The sequence below is a fragment of the Protopterus annectens genome, chromosome 6.part0 (assembly GCF_019279795.1).
Source record: "Protopterus annectens isolate FY-2018-M chromosome 6.part0, PAN1.0, whole genome shotgun sequence".
Lineage (NCBI taxonomy): Eukaryota > Metazoa > Chordata > Ceratodontiformes > Protopteridae > Protopterus > Protopterus annectens.
Window position 1 is genome coordinate 1,359,523,872 of NC_056737.1, and position 26,352 is coordinate 1,359,550,223.

At 40.0% G+C, this 26,352-nt stretch overlaps 1 protein-coding gene across 3 annotated transcripts in view; it reads left to right on the forward strand.

The window, feature by feature from the left end:
• Window positions 1-26,352, forward strand: part of KALRN (kalirin RhoGEF kinase) — a 4,346,166-nt gene that overhangs the window by 668,230 nt on the left and 3,651,584 nt on the right. The gene's annotated exons all lie outside the window — the stretch shown is intronic.

Genomic DNA, 26,352 nt, shown 5'->3' on the forward strand with positions numbered 1-26,352 from the left:
CCTTTTTCTCTCTTGCTCCCTCAGGCCTTTCTGGTGTCTCTGGACCTCAAGGATGCTTATCTCCATATTCCGATCCATCCTCTTTTCCGGAGATATTTGCATTTCTCTGTTGCTTCTTGGTATTTTCAGTTCTATGCTTTGCCCTTTGGCCTTTCTACTCCCTCAAGAGTATTCACCAAAGGCCTTGCTCCTGTCATTGCTTTTTGCAGGCTTCAAGGAATCCACATCTTTCCTTACTTGGATGACCTGCTGATTCAGGCATCCTTTCCAGAGGTCCTTTAGCAAAATCTTTGTTTTACCATTTCTCTTCTTCAGAGCCTGGGGTTCATGATAAACTTCAAAAAGTCTTCCCTGACTCCTTCTCAGAATCATGCCTTTTTGGGTTACAGGATTCAAATGGTGCCAATGCTGGCATCCCTGCCTCCTCCAAAGGCCTTAACTCTCATTTCTTACTTTCAAACTCTTCTTTCCCTGGCCTCCATTACAGCCAGGGAGCTTCTGTGAGCTCTGGGGTTCATTGAGTCCACCATTCTGATGTTCCCTAAGGCCAAACTCCACATGAGGAAGTTCCAGTGGTTTTGAAATTGGTGTGACTTCAGCATGCGCATCCTCTAGACTTTTCAGTTCCTCTTCTCCCATTCTGTGGTGATTTCAAAAGTTGTCTCTGACTCCAGGACTCCCTTTTCAACTTCCTCTTCCCTCTAAGGATCTGTTCACAGATGCTTCAGATGTGGGATGGGCAGCAACGTTTGGCTCCCTGAGGGTTCATGGAGTGTGGTCGCCTCATCTGCAGAAGGAGCACATCAACATCAAAGAGATGAGATCCCTTATGCTGGCTCTTCAGGCCTTTAATCCTCTCTTCTATCCGGGGCCTCTCAAGGTATTCACAGACAATACCACAATTATATGGTATATCAACAAACGGGGGGAACAAGATCTTACCTTCTTTGCCATCTGGCACTTCTGGTATGAGATCTGGCTATCAAGTATTAGGTGACTCTTCGGGCAGTTTTATTTATTTATGTATTTGTTTGTTTATTTATTTATTTACATTTGTTGACCGGGAGTGTCCGACTGAATGTAGGTCCATTTTCAGAGGAGGCCCGGGGAGAAAAGCTCCACAGTTAAAATATACAGACAGTAGTTACATTGGATTTACATAGCAATTAACAATTTGATCAACATAGCAATTAACAATTACAAACATAGTTACAGATGAAGAACATAGTACATCAGTAGACAACTAGAATCTTTATCATCTGCGAAGTACATAACAGACATTAACAATTGTTACAATAAGAAGTTCCTGCTGTATAATAAGTAGTTAGGCTTATGAGCATCTGAGTCCAGTTTATATTCCTTCAGATCAGAACATTGTAGCAGACACTCTGAGCTCAATCCCATGAATGGATACTTCTCAGGGGTGTGTTTCTGGACATTATTTATCAGTGGGGTACTCTTTGCCTCCCCTCGAACAGACAACTTCCTCTGTTTTGTGCCAGAGTCCCAGGCCCTCTGGTATGGAAGGTGGACACCCTCTCATTTTCTTGAAAGGGGATGTTTCTTTATGCATTCCCTCCACTTCCTCTCATTCCGAGAGTCCTGTTCAAGGTTCAACAGGATGCTCACAAAATCTTGTTGGTGACTCGCTTTTGGCCATGACAGCACTGGTTCCCTCTACTTCTGCATCTAGCCAAGGGCAATCATCACAAGTTATCTCACAGGGTGGATCTCCTCACACAAGTCAAGGGGTCTCTCGTCCATCCCCACTTGTCCACGCTTCATCTGACACTGTGGTGATAGGGTTCTGATTCCTCAGACACCTTTTTATTTGAGGATGTGCTGCAGGTCCTGCAAGAGGCCAGGGAACCTACTACTAGGAAATCCTACTTGTGTAAATGGAAGACATTTTCTATTTGGTGGCGTTCTTATGACCTGGACCCACTGTCTGTAGATGTTCCTTTCATTCTCTCTTATTTGTGTGAGTTGCTCAATGCTGGCATGGCCTATTCTGCTATTAAGGCCCACTTATTGCCTCTTTTTGCTTGTCTGCCTTTAACTCCCCCATTAGCTTCTAGATTTGAGGCTAAGCAATTTCGTAATGGTGTCCTTAATATTAGACCTCCCAGGAAGTCTGTTCCTCCTCCCTGGGATTTTAATTCAGACTAATTTTGAACCTGCTGTTTCAGCTTCCTTGCAACATTGTTCTTGGAAGACAGTTCTTTTGTTAGCTCTTACTTCTGCCAGACGGGTGTCTGAGTTGCAGGCCCTTATGCTTTTCCACCTTTTTTGGTATTTCATGAGGACAGGGTGTCCTTGTGTACTAATCCTTCTTTCATGCCCAACGTGGTTAATGAGTTGTTACTTACTCAATGTATTAATTTGCCTACATTTTTCCCCTCTCTGCAGTCTGACAGTGAGAGGGTGCTGCATACCTTAGATGTGCATAGACAGCTCAGATTTTATTTGGATAAAACTAAAGCTATCAGAAAATCAGACCAGTTGTTTGTTTCATTTCATCCTAGGTCTTTAGGTTTGGCTGTTTTCAAGCAAACTATTTCTACTTGGATTTCAAAGGCTATTTCCTTTTGTTACACTTTTCATGGTGAGAGCCTTCCTTCTTCTGTAAATGCTCATTCTGCTAGAGCTGTGGCTTCTTCTGCTGCCTTTTTTAAGGGCGTAGACACTAATTCTATTCTTGAAGCTGCTACCTGGACTTCTGTGCATATCCTTTTCAGTCATTACCAGTTGGATGGTATCTCCAGTGCTGGAGCTGGTTTTACTAATGCCATTCTTCATGGCTTCTTAGAGGGCTGTGCTGCTGCTTCCTCCTCCCAAGTTTCTTCTTGAGGTTTGGCACTCTCCCATTTGTAATGAATACTGCAGCTGTGAATATAAAGACATAGTACAGTTGTGTAAAATCTTAACATAAGGGTAGATGTCCTTGCTTCACCGCTGGAGTAATCACTCCCCCCTCCATCCCCCTAGGCTTTTTTCCTTGCTGGATGTGCAGGTTCTCTTTGGTTTTCCTTGGACTGCTGTTCCTACTGGGGCAATCAGTTCTGAGGATGGTACGCCTGAACGTCACCTTTATGCCCTGTGTTATGGAAGGAGTGTGTAGTTGATGTTCAGCGTACCTTAAAGCAATGGTAGACTTTGGTAAACTGGCCAGACGGTGGGCTTCATGGCAAGAAATCCCATTTGTAATAAATACTGCAGCAGTGAAGGCAAGGACATCTACCGTTATGGTAAGATTTCACACAACTGTACTTTCTCTTTCTGTCTTAGAATGTAGTGTTATGTGAACCTCAGGACTAGTGCTCCTTTTGAAACAAATACCCAGATAATGTTTTAAAGACAGCACTTGACTTTCCATCCCTAGATCAAGATTTCTGACTACTGCACTGCTGATTGTAATTTAATGAGTCATGTGTAACTAATTTGCTAATTATTTTCCAGGCATTTTTGGAAACTGGACACTTTTTTCACCTTCACCGGCTTGCATTCAGAATGAGATGACAGCCAAATAAGGTGAAATCAATCTGGCCTTTCTGTCCAGAAGCAGTAATTAATAAATTTATGGTAGTAGCAGTTATACAGCAAAATTATAAACCTTGTGTTCTTTGTGACAAATCAATTGATCTTTGCATAGAAGAGCAATGAATTTTTTTTCAGTCATTGATTGGTGTTTCTGTCACTGTTTTTTGCAATAATGCCTGCTGGCAGTGATTGAATGGTGAGTCATTTACCTGAAGCTTCTTTATTTGAACTATGTTGATTTCTGATTTTATGCATAATACTGAACAAAGTATGCATAATTGTGTATATTTTAATTTCATCTCTCTCCTATCCCAGGGGATGGTTAAAAGAGCCTAATATATGACCGGTTAATATTGCATGCATATTAATTAGAATTTTTCCATTAAGCATTGAACTGTGTGCACTTGATAGATTAGAGTAATTAACTTGCACAAGCAGATACTGAAATAAATATTTGGTCAAGACAAATTATGTTTAGTATTAGAGAATCGAATGAGAATCCTGTCACTAGGTTACCCTCTTTTTAACAACAGGAAATATTCTCCAGTGAAAAATAATTATAAAATACCAGCTCATGTTGGTACTTTCTAGGAATACCTGTGTGTCTAACAAATTTAGAAACATGACGTGATAAACTTAAAGGGACATAATACATTCTTACCCTGAAAAAATGGGAAACTCAACAATATATTAATTCTAAGCATTACAGGTTTAGTTAATGCAGATTTAAGACAAAGTGTTATAAAAACTGTATATAACTGAATGCAAGAGTGCATTTTCATGTGTGGCTGAGGGAGTAAAAAATGGGAATCAGCAGTAGAAAGCATGTATCATGAACTTAAGTCTTTACTCTTAAGTGCTTTATACACAAATTAAAGTAATTGTAGTTACTAACCCTACACTAGCTATTTTAATTCTTATCAGAATATTGCTGTGCAAAGCTAATGCTAGCTAGAACAGTCACTAAAAATACCATAATAACATAGAGGATTATGATTAGCTCTCTGATCATAGCTGGCTTGTGTGTTGGACACATGGATGCCAAGAAATTTACCTCCAGACCGAAGCTTGAAAGATGTGTCCAGTCATCCATGTTAAGAACACATCATAAAAGGTTATGATCGGAGAACCAGTTGTAATGGACCTTTATCTGCTTCATGTACTATCAGTTACAGAAAAAGAAATGTACTAGTTCAAAGTGTTTTAACGGATTTGAAAGCCAGTAAAAGATTTAGTGCTGTCAAACAGAGCAGCACCTCTCAGCATTTTTGCTTAAGATTTCTGAACAAATCAAAGAAAAAGTGTGTGTGTGGGCGGGGGGGCAATGGATCAAACTCAGGTTCAGTTTTTTAAATATTGCTCTTATTCACTTAAGTTAATAAAACAACAGGTTTTGCTTAAGTATGCATTTTCTAAACTATAAGTATGATCATTTAGTATTACTGGCTGATTGGAATTGTCAGTGTTTTACCACAAAATTAAAAAATTAAGTGCAGAGCAAAATGTATGAGACAAACTTAGGGACGGGCAAAAGGCACAGACAGCAGGCAAAAGCAGGCTTTCTGCTTCTGCTCTTTGCTGACCAGCACTGTCTGCTGTTAGTCCCAATTGTTGTGCACCCCTCTAAATGCTGTTACAATCGGATCTCATGCTAGGGAAACTGTTAAGATCTTGGCACTCCATGTACTATATAGTTATTGCAAACAGGTGTGCTGTCTGAAGTTCACTAAAACAGTGATCTTCACAAATGGATTAAATGCGTAAGGTGCATTTTGACAGTTTTTGTTCTCATTTGCTGTATGCATCTTGTTGTATCATTTAAGCTGCAAGGGTGGTCACACTTCTTATTGTTGTTTTCCCAGTTGTACCGGTATTGCTTTTCTGCTTCTTCTTTTTTTAAGATTTTTTTTTAATAATTAAACATATTTACAATATATACACAGAAAGGAAGAAATTCAACATCACATACTGTTATACAGTGTTAGTAATGCATTGAATCATCAAGGTAATCTTATACAATTAGCACATTATGAGTCCTGGTATTTCAATAGCAACATTTCAAGGTTTTATCAACAACTAAAAGTCTTAAAATGATTTCTAGGTCTTATTCTGATCACTTTTTTCAGTATTGCTGTTAAATTTAAAAATTCTTTGAACGTAGGAACGTAGGAATTGAGTTCGATTTCAAGTTTTTTGTAATAACTTTAGCAGCAACTGCCAAAAGACTCCAAAATATGCTTTGTTGTTAAGCTTTTACAGCTGCCAGAAGTGAAACATTCAGTATTATTAGTGATCTAACGAACAATTATCAGACTATAACCACATAAAAACATACTTATTTCTTCCCAGTATACATTTATTTTTTCCAAATCCATAAACATGTGGGTCCAGTCAGCTTTTACAGCTTCACTACATCTCCAACAGACTGAAGAAGTCATTTTACTAAACGTAGAGATTTTATAGGGAGCAACAAATATTCTATGTGTAACTTTCCACATAAAAACTTTCCAGTATAAACATGAAGAAGTTTGACAACCTGATTTAAGTAACAAAGTTTCATTCTTACCATCTACTGAGTTACTCAATCCACTACTGTCTAAATGCTTTTCTGTTCTACTGGTCCTCTCTGCCTCTTCCTAACTTGAAAAAATTAAACAGCTTGGAGCTGTCATTTCTTTACTCTGGTATCTGAGGTTCCATAGCAAATATAAATATGCTAGACGAACCCTACTTCTTGTATAGATCATATAGCTACTTACATTTTATGTAAGATCATGGTAAAAACTGTATAGCAAATGGCTGCGCTGTGTGATTTTTTCCCCATCCCCTTCACATCTACTTTTTAAAGAGGAAGAAGGAGGAGGGTGAAAGAACAAAGCAGCTTCAAATACGTAGATCTTCCTAATGTTCGACCTTCAGATAAAGAACACGGCTTAGGATCCTGTGCTGAAATGCTTTTACAATACATTTTATAGTTGAGTGTAAGGTAATATATTCTTTCAGCTGCGGTGATGCATTGGTGACTTCGCCTCACAGCAAGACGCTCTCCGGTTCGATCTTTGGCTGGGGTGTCTTCTGTGCGGAGTCTGCATGTCCTCCCTGTGGTCATGTGGGTTTCTTCCGGGTGCTCCAGTTTCCTCCCACATCCCCAAAGACATGCTGCAAGTAGATTGGACACGCTAAAATTGGCCCTGGGCGTGAGTGTGTGTGTGTGTGTGTGTGTGTGTGTGTGTGTGTGTGTGTGTGTGTGTGTGTGTGTGTGTGTGTGTGCCTTCTGTGGAAGGTTGGGTGCCGGGTTGGCAACTCAACACCATAAAAACTCCACTGCCAGTAATGAGTGGACAAGGTGATCTGGTGTGCTGACCCCTAACCGGGAAAAGACGAAAGAGAGAGAGAGGTCGTGACATGTAAAATTCTTTTTATATGTTTGTTTTGCAGTGCAGTACTTTCTGTCATTGAATTTTTCAAAATTATGGATTCAAGTTGTGTAAACCTATCTTAACCTTTTCATATTTGCAGTTTCCTTCACCAGAGCTAGCTACAAACAAACTGTATAGAACGTTTCCCTGATAGACAGTGATTCTCATGCCATTGTTTGTTGGCTCACCCTGTTAAAATGTCTATTCCCCTTTGTCTGTATCTAATGTCTGCATGGATAGCTTGCAGACTATTGACCTGTTCAAGCAAGGTTAAAAAACACTTAGCCGAACAAATTAGATTTTACTCTCATATAGCAGCTTAAACTTAATGCCAATAAGTATCCAGGCATGAATGATTATATTTCTATTTCTAGTGTCCTTAGGCTGTATTTTGTTGAATTTGCACTTCTTAGAAAATGACACTGTCTTTTCTATAAATATCATGTCACATGATCTGACATTGTTATTGAATTGATCCATTTAAATGTTGTTCATTTTGATGAAGCCCTGTGATTATTTTGGATGAAAGTTAATATGTTTTCTTCATTCCTTACTGTAGTGTGGTTCAAACCTGGAGAGTTTCCCTTCATGATATTATACAGTATAATATATGATTTTTTGGTTATTTTTACTGTGTATAAAGATGCATGGTAAAAGGACTGTTTGACACAATTTTTTTTTGCACACTAAGAAATTAGTTATCTCTCTGGGTGTAAGAGAAACACAGACACCACATGAATGGGATATAATGGGGCATCCGACAAACCACACAGAAAAAAATAATAATTTTAAACTCATTCCCTGCTTATTGCATATGGGGTTGATAGGAACCACTGAAAGTTATTTCAACAATTTGAACCTCTGGTTAACTGCCTTAAATGCTACAAACAAAAAAATATATTTACAGCTTGAGGCCATGATTAGTGCAAGGACTACTGCTGATGAACAGGAAAGTACTTAATTCAGGACTGGCATTCTTAGGTTAGTTATAGCAATAAACCACAGCTGGGTATGGGTAATGCTGGATTTACCCATGGTTGGCATGATTTGGTCACAAGGGCGAAGCATGCTGTATATCACACCATGGAGTTGATTATTGCTATTGTACATTGACATTGTTTAAGAAAAAAAAAAGTCTTACTTTTCTTAAAAAAATGTCTCTGTATAATGGTGCCGTGGTGTTCTTCCACATTGTTTCCTGATTGTGCTGTTTGATAATGTACTGCTCATGTGTATGAGACTTGCTTTCCGTGGCTTACCAGTACATCACTGGTTTAGGAAATAATGGAGAAAGGGCGATCTCCATTGCTATATTTTTTCTGAAAGAGAAAAAAGTGTAACCTCATGACAGTTTAGAGCTACAAAAAAGACAGGAAAATACAAGGAAAATCAGGTATGTTTTAGTTGCAGAACATACCTAATTTTTCCTTGAATTTTCTGTGGTCTCGTACATACCTCTCAATTTTTTATTTAAAAAAATATGAATATGTGTGCATTGTCTGAAGGAAAGAAAGTCTGAAACTGAAATGCCTGTCATTATTTACTGACTTTGTTCTTCAGTGATCTGTCAGAAAAAATCTAATTTTATGAGGAACAAAGTCACTAAAATAATGAGACCCATTTCAGTTTCAGAGTTTCTTTCATTCAGACTAACTCATGTCTACCACATAATAGTAAAAAAAAGTCTGGCCACTCAATGATACTTTAGCGGCCAGACTTTTATCATAGGTTCATAGGTAGGTACTAGGCTATCTGTCTGTGGGCATTTATAAGCCTAGCCAGCGTGTGTCGGATTTCGCCGCCCCATTGATTAATTAACTGATCCTCTGTCAAGCAGAGCCAATGAAGTGATCCATTCTTGATTTACAACGGGCACGCTGGTTGGGCTGACCAATCAACGTGCTCCTTTTGGAATGTTAATGGCCAGTCATTGCACAATAGCCTTTAAGTTTACATGTTTAAAGCTACAGTAGATGGTGCACATAAAAGAGGTGTGATAAAGGCCTTTGTTTACAGCAAATTCTTTGTGAAATTTTCATTTCTTTAGACTATACCATGTCAGCACTTCACTTGAATACAAACTCGGTCAGAACATAAAACGTTTGTTTGAATGTCAACACATTTCTGCAATGAAAACTGAGTTATTTTTCCCAAATGATGCCAGAGTTTGTGAAGTTTGGTTCTAGTTACTGACTCTTACACTGTTGTCTTATACATGATCTGCAGAATGAGGTGTTACATAGTTATACTTCAGGGCCTGCCAAAAATTCATAGTAGGGCATTTCTTGTTCTCATTACATGTGAAGTAAAGTGTAAACCTTAGTACACAAACTGTTCTTTAGTTTTGACATTTCAGGTCTTGCTTTGGAATTTTTAAGTACTTTCAGTCTAAGATGTAATGTACTGTTAAAGACAGTGCACAGGCTCTGTGTGAAGAAAATATAGAATGTTCCTTAGTGCTAGCTAATGTCACATGCAGTCATATTAGTCAACAGCATACAAGAAAAACGCTCAGCAATAATTGTAAACAACCACGACTACACTTTCCCCCTTGTACTTGCAGTTCACTTGCTGACAGTTGAGGCCAGTAGGTTAGATATCAGAAGAGTGACCGCTGGTTACAAACTCCAGTAGAACTACTTAGCAGCCCAGCATGGCTGATAAACACACACACACACACACACACACATATATATATATATATATATATATATATATATATATATATGTGTGTGTGTGTGTGTGTGTTTGTGCAGCCCAGCATGGCTGATAAACACACACACACACACACACACATATATATATATATACATATATATATATATATATATATATATATGTGTGTGTGTGTGTGTGTGTGTGTGTGTGTGTGTGTGTGTGTGTGTGTGTGTGTGTGTGTGTGTGTGTGTATGTAGATATATATATATATATATATATATATATATATATATATATATATATATATATATATATATATATATATATATCACCAAAGGCTGAATAACCAAAAGAAAGAGAACCTCAAATGGTAGAACACAAAAGAGAGAATGCACTAAACACTAACTAATTAACAACGTAAATCCAGATGATGATGGCTTCATAATTAAATATTGTTTAAACCACTATTTTATAATAATAGATGTTTGTTCTGATGAAGTCCTTGTGTGCATATTTCTTTTTAAACACCTTTATTGAATTATCACTTGTATGAGCCGCGGTGGTGCAGCGGTAGCGTTGTCGCCTCACAGCAAGAGGTTCTCCCGTTCGATTCTCGGCTGGAGCGCCTATTGTGTGGAGTCTGCATGTCCTTCCCATGGTCGAGTGTTGTACGAAAGACATGCGTGAATGGGCGTGCCTTCGTTGAAGGTTGGGTGTCGGGCTGGCACCTCAGCATCATAAAAAAATCGACTGCCTGTCATTAGCGGACCAGAGCTCCGCTGTGGCGACCCCTAACCCGGAAAAGCCGAAAGAAAACAACATTGAATTATCACTTGTGACATAGGTAAACTTACATTTATATAAAACTAATCAAATCATATTAATAAGTTTACATTTACAAACATTATACATCACATATAGTGTTTTATATCGTGTAATCTAAGCAATGTAGCATAAATTATTCAATTCCTGTAATCTCTTAAACCTCATTTCCCCTCCAAACATGTTTCTGTGTACATGTGTATACCGTTCCCACAACATCCATTTTATCTGTGTAATTTACTTCTACCCTTTTCTAAAAACCCTACTTCCTGTTCTTTTTTCTTCAGTTACAGTATTCACTACTTCAAATATAGTTTGCTTAGATTTTGATTTCTATTTTCTAGTAATTGCTTTTTTTGGCAGCCACCAGATCTAAACTTAACAAAGCCTTACTATATGTCTAGGCAGTTCAGATCCCGCTTTCTAGCTTAAAACATTATTTCCTTAGTTACACTTGTTTGTAAGCCCAGTATTTCTGACAGAGTACTCTGTAGGGAATTTTTAAAGTCTGCCAACTCATTACACTCCCAGAACATATGTTCCCAGTTACCTCTTTCTTCCCCATCACAACTCCTATGTTTGCCATCTACAAGAAATATTCTTTGGAGTCTGCTTGGGTTATAAGAGTGTCTATGCAAACACTTTCAGGCAAAAATACCAAATTGTCTAGACTGTGTTCCATATTGGGAGCCATACATTGTTTCTCTGTCAATTGCATATCTAATCTCTCTTCCCAGTCTTTTTGTACATTCTCTGATTGATTCCCATAGTTAATATGCAATATGTTATATGCTGTACTGATTATCCCTTTTTAACCACAACTTCTCTTCTACATTAAACTAAAAACTCAACCAGTGCATGTCTTTCATGTAGGATTCCCTATCCCTATATCTTCACCTATACTCTGATATCAGTCCCTGGTAAAGGAAGGCAGTCACTAGCCAGCATCCAAATGGCTTCTTGGCGTCTTCCCATTCTATTAGCTTTCCTTCTCTAATTATTTATTCTCAATACTTGGTTCCTTTGCAGTCTTCCTCCAGTAAATTCTGGTCCCCTCTAGTCTATTCTAAATACCCCCTAATTTTTCACTGTCACTTTCCACGTACTCCCAGCGCTGAAGACCTGTTTTTCTCTTTTCCCATTCCCATTTCTTTTATTTGTTACTTGAAATAGAATTGGTTGTCTTTCAGGCTCTCAAATTTCAAACACAGTTAAAAACTGTATGAAAGGACATCTTGGTTTCTTCATGTATCTCCTTTCTTGTCTTGTTTATGTATATCCCTCCCTTCAGGGTCTCTCACACACACACACACACACACACACACACACACACACACACACGCACACACAAAAAAAAATCTTGTCTATATTTATTGCATTTGAATGCATGTAACATGGCTCAGTTTAACATCAACCATCAATAGCAATTTTCTACAGACATGATTCATCTCCTGTGGATTATTATATGTATATTTTGTCTCTCCAGACTGTCTACCCTTTGCTTCATTTGACCTTATCGTTCAAAGAAAAGGTTGTTTTGTCAGTTCCTACATTTGTACATAATAGTTGCATTGTAGCTGATTTAACATATGTCTGTAGACTTAGCTGCATCAATATATAAAGCTGACTAGAACGTTTGTAACTGAGACATCTAAAGTAAAACTACTGAAAAGTTTTCCAATCCTATGACATAAGACAGTTACCAAAGCCCTTGATGAAGGCAAAACTGTGCATACGGCCTACCTGGACTTAGTCAAGGCCTTTGACACTATCTTGCACGCACTCAGGCATTATTGATAAACTCACCCAGCTGGGTTTCAACCCATATATTGTCAGGTGGTTTGCAAACTGGCTCATAAATAGAACTCATACAGACAAAATAGGAGACTCTACCTCCAGTAGACCAGTAACCAGATGTGTACCACAGGGGTCTGTTCTAGGGCCCCTACTCTTCAGAATATACTTCTCTGAAGTACTGGCAAAAACTAAAGGTCTGTAACTGACAAAGTTTGCTAATGACTGTAAACTAGGAGCAGTCATTCAGTCCCCTAACGATGTCAATATCCTGCAAGAAGGACTTACACAGACTAAAGATTGGTGCCAAAGTCATGGACTTACATTCAGTGCAAAGAAATGCATTATCATCCCCTTCAGCAAGGGTGATGTCCTGCAAACTACTCCATAAATAGCAATACCTTAAGCATGTTTGATAGCAACCTTACCTTTGATCACAATGTCTCAGCAGTATTAATAAGGGCATTCTATGTTGTTCACCTCATAAGTAAGGACATTGTCTCTAGAAAAAAGGAGGTTATAACCAACCCCCCCCCCGTACTCTTCCCTCATCAGGCCAATAATAGAGTATAAAGCTTCCTTTGATATGTACCTCTCTAAGCACCTGCAGCAATTGGAGAGACCGCAAAGGTTTCTTAAAAAGAAAATTCAAGGTCTTTGGCACATATCATATGCAGACAGACTGAAATTACTGTCTCTTCACTCTGTGTCATACAGACTGTTCAGAGGTGACCTGTGCCTTGCATATAAGATAATGTCTGACCCCGCCTTAATGGAAATGCAACACATTCGCAAGTCAAATGGTACATGTATCACACTCTCAAGGGGCCTAGACCTGGTATAGAACTTGCTGGAGGGACAGATTTACCTTGCAGAGGTTAACTCATGTCTGGAACAGACTTCCAATCCATGTTAAGCAGAGGCCCTCGTTCATCCTATTTAAATGCAATTTGGACGATTGGATGGGAAATCTTAAATTCGTCATGGGGGCTCCACCTGTGTCCCTCTTAGTTATGGATAATAGGTGCTGATTTAGTGTCTGCCCATAACAGACACTCTTGGGAACAAAGGTTAACTTAGCTAGGCTTGTAAGGGACTTGGGCTATTAGCCTAGTAACCTCCTACGATCCTATGAAATATAAATGTTGCTAATTAATGCAGTGTTTAGCATATTGTGAATAAAAAGATGATGTTCTTAATGTGTCAGTCGCTCACAAGTACCCACCTGCCTTTGGCACAGGAAGATCAGATGGCTGTAACATCTATTCCCACTCCAGGTGCTTGGATTCATTTTCCATTACTAACACCACAGTGCAACATAAGGGGAGGTGCCGCACTCGTGAGTGTTCTGTCCTTAAGATGAGACATTGAACTGAGGCTCCATCTCCCTGACATGGTGGTAACTCAGGTGGATGCAAATGCATTTATCAAAAAAAAAGAATAGGGGAAGTTCCTTGGTGTACTGAACAAATTTCCAGTAGTATGAATACCACCATGGGTCTCCACTGAAAAGAGGATGCTGGGATAGTGTGACTAATCTGGTCAACAAAGCATAAATTAATAAAAATCGGTCAATAAATAAACAATTTATTGATTGATTTACTTATTGATCAATGAATAACCAACTTGTGCCTGCCATTTTTGCTAAAAATGGCCCAATTGCATCTTACATAAATTTCAAGGAGCCCTGACATCACAGACAGTTTGCATCAGGAAAAATAGGAGCTATCACAGACAAGTTGCAGCAAGTCAGTGTGGAATAGACAACTGCCCCGTGTAACTTACAAAAAACATTGCAGCATTCTGAGCAATTTAAAACAGGAAATAAAGCAGCCACACTAAGCAAGTCACAGTGAATGTATAAGCATCTTGTTTAATTATAGCACAACTGAGCAAAAATATCCCATATAAATCACAACTGACAATGCAACCGTTGCAAACAAGTTTTAATAGCATAGAAGACACTTAAAAAAAGGTGAATGTTATATCTCATATATTTTATGCTGGGAAATGTAACCTTCCCTGTTGATCATCTGGGGTTTCAACAATGTGTGCAAAATAAATAACTAGATTTACACATAGACAGTTAAAATGCAAAAAAACAAAACAAAAAACAAAAAAATGATGAATCTCTTTTGCAGTTTCCACTGACGTATGTCAGGTATTTCCTAAACATTACAGAGTGGGGGGTGAGTGAGTCTGAAAGTTAAGAATATCTGGTTCTTATTACATGTTTTGACAAGTTTAGCCCTATCAGAATAGAAACAGTTTATGTAAAATGCAATTAAGTAAAAACTAGATATTTTTATTATCTGCATTTCACCTGTTTTACTATTAGGAACACTTCCTCCCATGACTTACACTCTTCAAGTAAAATAGCAAGGATCAAAATGAAGGAAAAGTGATGAAAAAAGTTAATCCAATTTTCACTGCTTTGCCATTCTCTTCCATTCTTCAAAACAGTACAGTCCTCCCTACTTTTACAGACATGCTATCTTGTCTGCGACAACCTAAGCTTTGACTGTTCAGCTGCTTAAATGGATGCTTTGCTGTTTGCTGAGCAGTGAGCAAGACCTCAAGCCCCTTTTATACAAAGAAAACCTGCAACACTGTGGTTCTTACCTAAATGTCTTAATACCAGCCTTATTGACTGTCTTAGCGAAACAGGTTAGGTAACTGATCAATGAATCCCATGTTGTTCTGTTCAAATTCTAAAGCAGAGAAAACTACCGTAAGATCATAAAGATATCTCCAGAGACTAAGTGGTTGGCAGCCTACCTACCCAGTTTTCGTCAACTCTTCCCAATGCTTAGCTGATCCTGTGGCATAGAGGGATAAAGCCCTGACCATTGTCTAGGAGACCTGGGTTTGATTAGTGGCTCAGACTACTGACAGAGCAGCAGGGAGGGATGGGTGTTAACATCCCAGGGGCAGTGGCAGTGACAATCCCTATTGGAGGCTGGAGATGACACATGGTATGCGTGCCTACAAGAGGGGTTGAAAAGGTAGAAATATGGCTGAGCTGCTGAGGAGGCAGGGCGATATGTTGCATCTCTTCATTGCATGCCTACTTCCCAGGCTAAACCATGGACTTGCATATGAGAAGGGATACTGAAACAGTCAGGGCATAAGTAACCCTTCCATGACATACGTAGAGATGAGACGAGCCCCTGGATGCCTTGTTCTGTCACTGGCCACAACAATACACACTGAATTAAAATCTGAGGGGAGGGGGGCAGCTGGTAGATCCAGCATGGACAACTACTGGGATGCCAGGCTGGTATAATGGTGAACAGTGGAGGAGGAGAGCAAAAAAAAAAACTCTTCACAATTCTTTATTTCTTGTCTTCTTACTAACATTTGGAAAGGCTAAAACTGGAAATTGTTAATCAAAAGGTTGATGTAATATTAGAACAGCAGTCCACCTGTTTTTTGAAGCAGTATCCAGAATTTGTATCTGGCAGGCATTGAAGACTGCAGGTGCTGTTTGAGTTTACCCATATTCAGCTGTTTATGCTCCTTAGAGGACTCTGGCCAGTTGAATCCAGTACAGCAGTGCTTGTGATTGTAGCCAGGCATAAACAATGTACACCATAGTGTTTATGTAATTTATTAAATTATTTATTTTTCAGAACGCCTAGTTGGCTAAATATTATTGTAGGGAGACAGACTTGTCAATGCTTGGTTCATAGGTTCATAGGTAAGTACTAGGCTATCTGCCCAAGGGTATCTATAAGCCTAGCCAGAATGTGTTGGCTTTCATCGCCCCCTTAGATTAGTTTCCTGTGCCTTTGTCCAGCAGAGCCATTAGTTCCCTGTGCTGCTGTCCAGCAGAGTCACTGCAGTGATCCCCGGGGTAAATTTTCTGCTTCCCATCCACTCGTCAAGGTTTCTCTTGAAGAGTGTTAGTGTGGGGCTCTGCCTAATGTAGATTGGAATCCTGTTCCAAAGCATGGGGAGTCTCTGGGACAGGAATCTATCCCTCCAGCACATCCTATTTATCGTTGTGGTGAGGTTTAGATCTCTAGAGCATGTGGCTCTTGGGGATTTGTTTTTTGTAGGTGGAGCATGTCCATCAATTCTGGATTGGACATGGCCTTGTATGTCAGGCAGAGATCACCTCAGAGTAAGCAGTATGCAACTAAGTAGAGCTGGAGTTTCTTCAGTTGGGCTGCGTAGGGCATCTGTTTGAGGCCAGTAATCCTCTTCGTGAGGTACTTTTGTGGTCTTTCCAGCTGTTGCAGGTGTCTTCTAAGGTACATCCCAAATGGGGCATTGTAGTCTGTGATGGGTCTGATGAGTGATGAGTAGAGGGGCACAATAACCTCTTTTGTTCTAGATGCGAACCCTTTTGTGATTAGGTGGGCCACATAGAAGGATTTTCTAACCACCTTGGCAATATGATTATCAAAGGAGAGATTAGAATATACTTGGGTCCCCAGATCCCTTATTACATTTTCTGTATTTAGGGGACTACCACGTATGTAGTAGTTCGCGGGTACTTTGTTTTTTCTAAAGAGGATGACTATGCACTTTTTGGCATTTAGCTTGAGGCCATGATTTTGACAGCAGGTATCTGTCCTAGTGAGACCCTTCTGGAGGATGTCTGTATCAGCCAGAGAGTCAATTATGGCCCCTAGGTTGCAGTTGTCTGTGAACTTGGTCAGCCATAGTCCTCCTGTGCTTGCCTCTACCTCTGAGAAGTATATACCAAACAGGAGGGGTCCCAGGACTGAGCCCTGGGGGACGGCACTTGTAACTGGCTTAGAGTCGGACCTAGAGCCTGCAATTCTCACTGTGTGGGTTCTATCCATGAGCCAGATGGCAACCCATCTCGTGACATAGGGGTTTATGTTCAGACTGGTGAGCTTGTCTATAATACCAGAGTGGGGAATGGTGTTGAAAGCCTTTGCGAGGTCTAGGTAGGCTGTGTGGACCTCCTTTCCCTCGTCTAAAGCCTTGGTAACTGTCTCAAAGACGTCCGCCAGGTTTAGGAGGCATGATCTGCCCTTAACAAAGCCAAACTGGGTAGGGTCCAAAGTTTGGAGGTTCCCAATGTCTCTGTTAATGAGTTCCATGATGATGTGCTCCATAGCCTTGCAGACCAGGCTAGTCAGGCTTATAGGGCGATAGTTCCTGGGGTCCATTGTGGCTCCACCTTTGTGGAGTGGGGTAACTGTAGCTGTGTGCCACTCTATGGGTACGTAGCCTGTAGAGAGACTGAGTTTGAACAGTGTGTTTAGGTGAGGGGTTAGTTCATTTTGGAGCACGTGTAAGACACAGCCTGGGACACCGTCCAGTCCCATTGAAGCTGTATTTTTGCTTTTGGATAGGGCTATTTTAACCTGTGTGTCAGTGATTGCCGGGGCTCTACATTATTCTGGTATGGTTATGGGCCCTTTAGGGTGTGAGAAGGGGGTGATGTTTGCACTAAACCTGTCTGCCAGAATGCTGGCAATATCAGTCGGTTCAGTGTATTTTGTGCCATTCTGCACTAACTCAGAGCAAATCTGAGAGTTTCCACTTAGGTTCTTGACATAACTAAAGAAAGCTTTGTGGTTATTTTTGGAGTCCTTGGCAATTTTTCTTTTGAAGCTAGCCTCAGATGATTTTATGGGGAATCATAGTTTCTTGCTGATACTGATCAGGGATGTCTTTCCTTCTTGGGATTTTACTCTTTTCTGTACTAGTTTCCTCCTTCTATTGTATAGTTTGTTTATGGCAGGGGTCCACCAGACTAGTTTCCTTTTCTTGGAGGAGTGAATCTTGGTTTTGTTTGGGATAGCACGATCCATACATTCTTGCAGGTGCTCATAGAGTGCCTTTGTAAGGGATTCAGCAGCTTGGGCAGCGTTGTCCTTTAGCATGGGGGCTGTGAACCTTTCCACCTTGGTCTTAAGTAAAGTGAAGTTTGCTTTTGAAAAGTTTTTCACGGTGGTTTCCTTGATTGGGAGTGGGGGTGGAATGTGGATATCCAGAGTAATTAGTCTATGGTCTGATCCAACCAGCGAGGGGTTGACCTTTGGTGTAGAACACCGGTCGCCAATGTTGGTGATGGTCAGGTCCAATATGTTGTCACCTCTGGTGGGGGTGTTGACCAGTTGATCCAGGGCGTTCAAGTTTATAAATTCTAGGAAGCATTGGGCAAGGGAGTTAGTACTTGAGAAGTTCTCCCAGTTAATGTTTGGGTAATTGAAATCACCCAATATTAGGGCATTTTGTAGGACCTTCATATTTTCCAGTGTCTCCAGAAACTCGGAATGGGGGTCCTCGGTCGTGGTGGGTGTTCTGTAGTAAGTTACAATTTGAATTGCAGTTTTGCCCATTGTTAGTTGCACATGGATGATCTCTGAGGAATTGTGCTGTGCCACTAACTTGGAGGTGTGGGTATCCTTGATGAATATGGATACGCCCCCGCCTTTTGTGTTTCGGTCCGGTTTCTGTGGCCGAAAAGTATGGTATGAGTTATAACCTGGTAGTGCTTTGGTGCTCTCTGGAGCCTTAAATCAGGTTTCTGTTACTGCACAGATATCAATGTTCTCCATACTGAGGTGTGCCCCAAGTTCATGCATTTTGAGGTTTAGACTTCTGGCATTGAGTAGCATTACCCTCCGTTTTTGGTTACTTGTGCTATTTACGGTGGTGGGTTTGTCTTTTGAGCCTTGCCTTAAAAAGGGGCACTATGGAGGCGGCAAAAGCCTTGGCTAGTATTCAAAAGCCTAAGGGTGACAGGTGCAAGCCATCTCTTGCGAAGCAACGTGGCTTGTCGAGCATGTCATCCCAGGTGGACAGATACTGGATCCCCTTTGAATGACACCAGAAACTTAGCCAATTGTTGAAATTGATCATTTTTTTCTTTATACTGTGGCATCATTCATGGTGAGGGCAGGATGCTACTCAGGGTCAGGGTCATACCGGCCTGGGCTACGTGATCAGAGAGCTCTTCCATGTCTCTTTTCATGTAGTCCAGGGAGATACGTCTCAGGTCATTCACACCAACATGGACAATGACAGAGTTGTATTTGTACTTGTTCTGGAGTGACCTAAGTGCTTGTGTTATGTGGCGGATCCTTGCGCCCGACAGGCAGATAACTGTAACCTTCTCCTTGTCCAGCCTAGTTGGTGGAATATCAGTGTGCCTGACTATAGAGTCGCCTACTACTAGTGCGTTGGGTATGTTATTTTGCCATAAGGGCTGTGATTGCGTGGCACACTGAATATGTGAAGTATGTGTTTCATGGTTTGTGATGAGGTGTGGAGGTTGCTTGGGTGACTGCTTTGGAGGTCTCTGTTGCTTTTGCAGATGTTTATTTAGTGCCTCTGAATATGTTTTCGTGTATTTATGTGTGTTATTTGCCTGTGTTGGTTTAGTAGGTCTGTGTGAGACTAGTGGTGTGTTTCAAGTATTTTCCTTCTCCTCTTGTCTGTCAGTTCCAGTCTTGGGTTGAGAGAGCTTTGCCTCCAGTTTGGCTGCATAATTGCATCTCTTGCATATATTAGTGTTTAGTGGTAGGAGGAGAGGGTTGTCTGTGTACATTAGCCAGTTATATCATTGCCTCAAAATGCCCAGATTCACCAGTTGGACTAGAAAGTATACCTGAAACTGCCCTTTGGACATGCCTGAATAGGTAAAGTGAGCTGTTTTACTGATTGGCTGGTAGGGATGAATAGAGAGCCTTGTCCTTCTGGACAGTATAGGGGGTCTAGTGCTAGGGTTAATTAGTGCTTGCTATGAGTTTTGAGTAAGTGCTGGGCTGTGAAATGAATGGTTTGAGTGCTTAAGTTAAAAGTTTGTCTAGTCCTAAGGGAAAAATTGAAGAGTAGACTTCGTGGAGCCCAGAATAGTTTAACCCTAGCTAACCGGCGCTGCCCGGCGTGTAAAACCGGCAAATACGTTTTTTTATAGCAGGGAAATGAAAGAGATAGAAATTAACCTAAAATGGCCAATAAACTACTAACTTCTGGGCTACAGCAAACAAGGTGCACACATTTCAGAAAGAAACAGATCAAATACGTAGGCACAATAAGCCTTTAACCAGAAATTCCCAGCTCAGAAGGGCAGAATCTAGCCTCTCCTCCCACAACAGTGCAGACCACAAACCTTCTTAATGTAAAACAACTGGTCTGAAGCCCAAGTGCTTAAACCAAAAGACTTAGAATAACAGTTACAATTTAATCAGGCTACTACCAAGCAGTAATGACTGCAGCAGAATAATACAACTGAGTATGTTTAAGAAGAAGCACAAACAAAATAAGGTAGAAACACAATTACAGTAAAAGCAGATGAATAAAGTGCAATTTTTATAACAATAGAAAACAAGCAAACTGATTTAAAGAAATTACCCAATTAACCAGTAAAAAAACTCAAAATTGAGCCCTGTTCCAGCAGTCTTTAATCTGACAAGTTCTAACCGCACACTCCTGCCACTAGGGTGCAGGGGAACCTTCTCCAAAAAAAGATGGCCTGGATTAGTGCTCAAGTTATACAAACAAAGCTAGATTCAGCAGGCCTGAATCTAGTCTATGCTGCAGCAGACAAGGCACACCAATATCAGAAAAACAGTTCAAATAAGCAGGCACAGTAAGCCTTTAACCAGAAATTCCCAGCTCGGAAGGGTAGAATCTAGCCTCTCCTCCCACAAGAGTGCAGACCACAGACCTTGTTAATGTAAAATAACTGGCCTGGAGCCCAGAACTAATACACTTTTAGAAAAACAGATACTGAGCCTTCAATCAGCAATTCCCAGCTTAGAAGGATGTGAGCTACCTGTCCTGCCCAACAGTGCAGACCACAAATCTTCTTAATGTAAAACAACTGGTCTGAAGCCCAAGTGCTTTAATCAACAGACTTAGAATAACAGTTACAATTTAATCAGACTACTACCAAGCAGTAATAAATGCAGCAGAATAAAGACAATGGAGTACTTTTAAAAAGAGGCAAAAGCAAAATAAGGTAATAAAGTAGGAAGCAACACAAATACAGTAAAAGCAGATAAAGTTCAAATTTGCTTTTTTTATATATAACAAAAGAAAACAAGCAAACTGATTTAAACATATTACCCAATTAACCAGTAAAAAAACACTGAACTGAGCCCTGTTCCAGCAATCTTCAATCAGATAAGTTCAGGGCCTAAGTGGGTATGCCTACTCAAATGTTCTCTCTGTGTTCTAGAAGTGTGTGTAGAATTCCAAAAATCTTTGCGTTGTTTGATGCTATGTATTACTGTTCTCATGATCTCACTGTCCTCACCAGAGAATGCTTACTTTTTGATTTCATGAAAACTTTATGTATTAGCAATGTAACAGTTTATCTAAGGCTCACTTACCTACATTTCTTTAAAGATCATCACATTTCTAGAAACTTTACAATATTGCATGCTTTCAGAACAGTACTGCTAGTTTGTATAGCATTATAACTTCATCAAGAAATGCTTTTCTGATTATTTATCATCATGTTAGAATTGCTGATCATACTGTTTACTCCTTGGTTCTTAAAACCAAATTTCTTAGTTAAAAAAATTGTTTGGTGTTGCGTATTTGCTGAAAGTGATGGCTTAGGTCAAGCATGTGAAACGATTCACAGAAGTAAAAGTTTAGCTTTGTAAATAAAATAATTTAGTACAGAAAACAATCACTACAAACATTATAGAAGCTCTGTGCCTAACGCATATAAAATTAATTATATTTTGTTATTTTTGGATATGGGAGCATATTAAACTAATTTGAAGTTTGTTGGTGTGAAATCGGGCTGGTAATATTTGATTACGATTTGCATGATGGACAGAAGTCTCAGATGTATGCTATAGATATATGGTAGCTTTTAATACAGCTGCTTTAAGTGCAGACAACATACTGGGAGTGCTTCATAGCCTTTAAGAATACAGAAACTGTCTTATAATTTGTAAAAGAGAAGTATGTTACAGGAACATTGGCAGTGAATAACAGGAATGCTGGTAGCACTGAAAGATGGAATACTGGACCAATGGAAGGAAGTAGGGGGATCCACACTGCTGTGAAGGCCCATTCTTTGCCACATGGCAATAAAGGGTAACCTTTTAGGATGAGTCAAGATTATTTCATTATAGGAAAGGCCTGCATGTATTAAATGGGTGATAGCTTATCTATTATTCATGTGTGGATCTGTGGCCACTTTTAGCCACTTTTCATTTTAACCATTTACATCACAGCCCTAAATATGCCTGAACTCAGCAGTGTAACTGGTGTAAGTCACTACCTGTACAACAATTTATCCCCAATATTTGAATTTCCACCCTGATGATGTCATAGTGCAGTGCTGATGAGTCATCAGTGAGACATTAAAGACATAATGAAGTTTTTGTACTACTCCTGTGATTGTAAGCAAAGGTTGCATTCTAATTGACATAGTAACATACAGAATCACTCATAAAACAGCCATCAGTAGCAGCCCTTTAGCGGATTCAGTGACCCTACTAAAATGGACATAATAGTGAACTGGACTGCATGCAGTCACAGGCCTTGGTTACAGTAGAGGCACTTGGAAAGGGTGCATCATACCCACCAGCCATTATTGGCAGCATAGAACCCCAAGCATCACAGTGAAAAAACGTGCAGTACCTGTGATATAGCATACTTAATCCAAGATTTCATACAAAACTGCAGCTTGGCAGAAGAGAATGATGACAGTCCAATGTTGGGCATTCTTTGTAGCGTCTTTTTCTGCACATAGGTAGGAGGAGATCCCGCATCACCACTGGAGATTCATTAGCAGATGATATGCCTCAATGTCTCCCACCAAAGCAGACCCCACAACTGCCCCTGTTTTGGAAGAATGTTCTTGTTTTCAGGCCTGATTTACCCAGCACATAATGCACCTATTCTTGGAGGCATGTCTCTATTTTCGGGGTTTTATTAAACCTTCACATAATTTTCTGACTCCCCCCATTCACATGTGATTTTTTGAAGCTGTCTAGTGCACAGAAAACTACACTACATGACAACATTCTAGTGGTACCAATACTCTGAAGAAATAGTGCATATATCTTACATCTTCCTTTTTCAGAAGCAAAAATAAATGGCCTTGTGTAGCATGTTAAAGCCTGGAGATTTTATACTTTGTCTTTGATAACATGCTTATATTTTCCATCATTTTTGTCACTCACCGTTTTATAAACATGCATTTCTGAATAGTATAATACCACATTCCTACTGGAAGCAGAAAGAGTTATGTGTTATCTGACATTCAAATGTTATACTAATTAGATGTCCAGATTTTTGGCTTAATATACTGACTTTTCAAGGGCCTTTGTTCCTATTTTCAATATTTGCAGGTTGAGGAGTATGCTTGCAGTTAAAGACAAGTGTTTCACATTGTCCTAAAAGCATTCTTACCAGCCATTTAACTTTTGAACTTTTTAAAATGTTTGTCCTCTGGCCTACTATTAAAAATATAATACACCCTTGCATGAAAGTCCATCCATTCTATTTATTTATTTTATGCTGTGACATTTCAATGTGCAGATCATATGGTACAATAGCAGCTGTCACAGCTTAGAAAGGATATAAGAATTATATTTAAAGTATTATAGATGTCACTAGATTGTCACAGGTGTCTAATGGATGTAAAATATAGTGCATCCATCTACCTTTGAGTAAAGTGTGTTTTATACAATTTGCCACAAAAAGAACATATTTCAGTTGATGTACTACCAATGTGGGCAATCTTCTTTATATTTGTGTAGTTCTTTTTATGCAATTTGCTATTGTTGGAATGATGTAAAGAAAGTAAAATCATTTGAGTACTCATTTGTTGTGGAATATATTTAGTCAGCGACCTGAGAAGGTCCACTTATACCACAGGTACCTCTTTATAGTGCAGGGAATGTCCATGTATACCAGAGGTACGGCTTTATAGTGCAGGGGAGGTCCACTTATACCTCAGGTATTTCTTTATAGTGCAGGGAAGGTCCACTTATACCACAGGTACCTCTTTATAGTGCAGAGAAGGTGCACTTATAGCACATATACCTCTTTATAAAGCAGGGAAGGTCCACCTGTACCACAGGTACCTCTTTATAGTGCAGGGAAGGTTCACTTATACCGGAGGTACCTCTTTATATTGCAGGGAAGGTCCACTAATACCACAGGTACCTCTTTGTAGTGCAGGGAAGGTCCACTTATACCACAGGTACCTCTTTATAGTGCAGGGAATATCCACTTATACCACAAGTACCAGTTTATAGTGCAGGGAAGGTCCACGTATACCAGAGGTACTTCTTTATAGTGCAGGGAATGTCCACGTATACCAGAGGTACCTCTTTATAGTGCAAGGAATGTCCACTTATACCACAGGTACCTCTGCAGGGAAGGTCCACTTATACCACAGGTACCTCTTTATAGTGCAGGAAAGGTCCACATATACCAGAGTTGCTTCTTTATAGTGCAGGGAATGTCCACATATGCCAGAGGTACCTCTTTATAGTGCAGAGAATGTCCACCTTTACCACAGGTGCCTCTTTATAGTGCAGAGAAGGTCCACTTATACCACTGGTACCTCTTTATAATGCAGGGGAAGGACCACTTATACCACAGATACCGCTTTATAGTGCAGGGAAGGTCCACCTATACCACAGGTACCTCTTTATAGTGCAGAGAATGTCCACCTTTACCACAGGTGCCTCTTTATAGTGCAGAGAAGGTCCACTTGTACCACGGGTACCTCTTTATAGTGCAGGGAAGGCCCACTTATACCACAGATACCACTTTATAGTGCAGGGAAGGTCCACCTATACCATAGGTACCTCTTTATAGTGCAGGGAAGGTCCACTTGTACCACAAGTACCACTTTATAGTGCAGGGAAGGTCCACGTATAGCAGAGGTACCTCTTTATAGTGCAGGGAATGTCCATGTATACCAGAGGTACCTCTTTACAGTGCAGGGAAGGTCCACTTATACCACAGGTACCTCTTTATAGTGCTGGAATGGTCCACATATACCAGAGGTGTTTCTTTATAGTGCAGGGAATGTCCACTTATACCACAGATACCACTTTATAGTGCAGGGAAGGTCCACCTATACCACAGGTACCTCTTTATAGTGCAGGGAAGGTCCACTTGTACCACAAGTACCACTTTATAGTGCAGGGAAGGTCCACGTATAGCAGAGGTACCTCTTTATAGTGCAGGGAATGTCCACATATGCCAGAGGTACCTCTTTATAGTGCAGGGAATGTCCATGTATACCAGAGGTACCTCTTTATAGTGCAGGGAATGTCCACTTATGCCACAGGTGCCTCTTTATAGTGCAGAGAAGATCCACTTATACCGCAGGTACCTCTTTATAGTGCAGAGAAGGTCAACTTATGCCACGGGTGCCTCTTTATAGTGCAGGGAAGGTCCACTTATACCAAAGGTAAATCTTTATAGTTTAGGGAAGGTCCACGTATACCACAGGTACCTCTTTACAGTGCAGAGAAGGTTCACTTATGCCACAGGTACCTCTTTATAGTGCAGATGAATGAGAAGGTTAAGTAACTGTTCACACAGAAATAGAAACTCATGGCTAACTGTTTTCAAACTGAACACATAACCACTCTGTCATGCAGCAGACAGAAATGTAGGAGGCAATGTCTTGAGAGTTTGGTATCAAGGAATGTGCTGTGCTTTTTTATATTCTAGTTTATAGAGGAAGAAAGACTAAGAAATCTAAATGGGAATGAAACGTGATCACTGTTTCATTTAAAATGTTTACTACTGTAGCAGCTTAAGTGGCATATATCAGAAACAGGTCTGATAGTTTGTTACATCTGTTCATGTCTACCTAATTTATAGCTTGAAATATAGTCTGACAGTCACCTTTATCTCATGTATAACCCTCACACCATGTTACAGTTCCAGTATGGTTGGACCTCCCATGCTTTAAACCATCTGTGATGTTTTCACTTAATACTTCCCTTTGGAGCGTGTTTCATCTCACTTGAATGCTTTTCATTAAAAACACTTTCAAAATCTTTTCTGACCACTCCTCCAGGCAGTGCCCTGGAGCGTCACTTTCTGTGCTGGTGTGTGTTGGTACTACAGCTGTCTGAAAATCCTGCTGTTTATGCCATTTCATCAGTGCAGGAGATTTTCATTTTCAGTA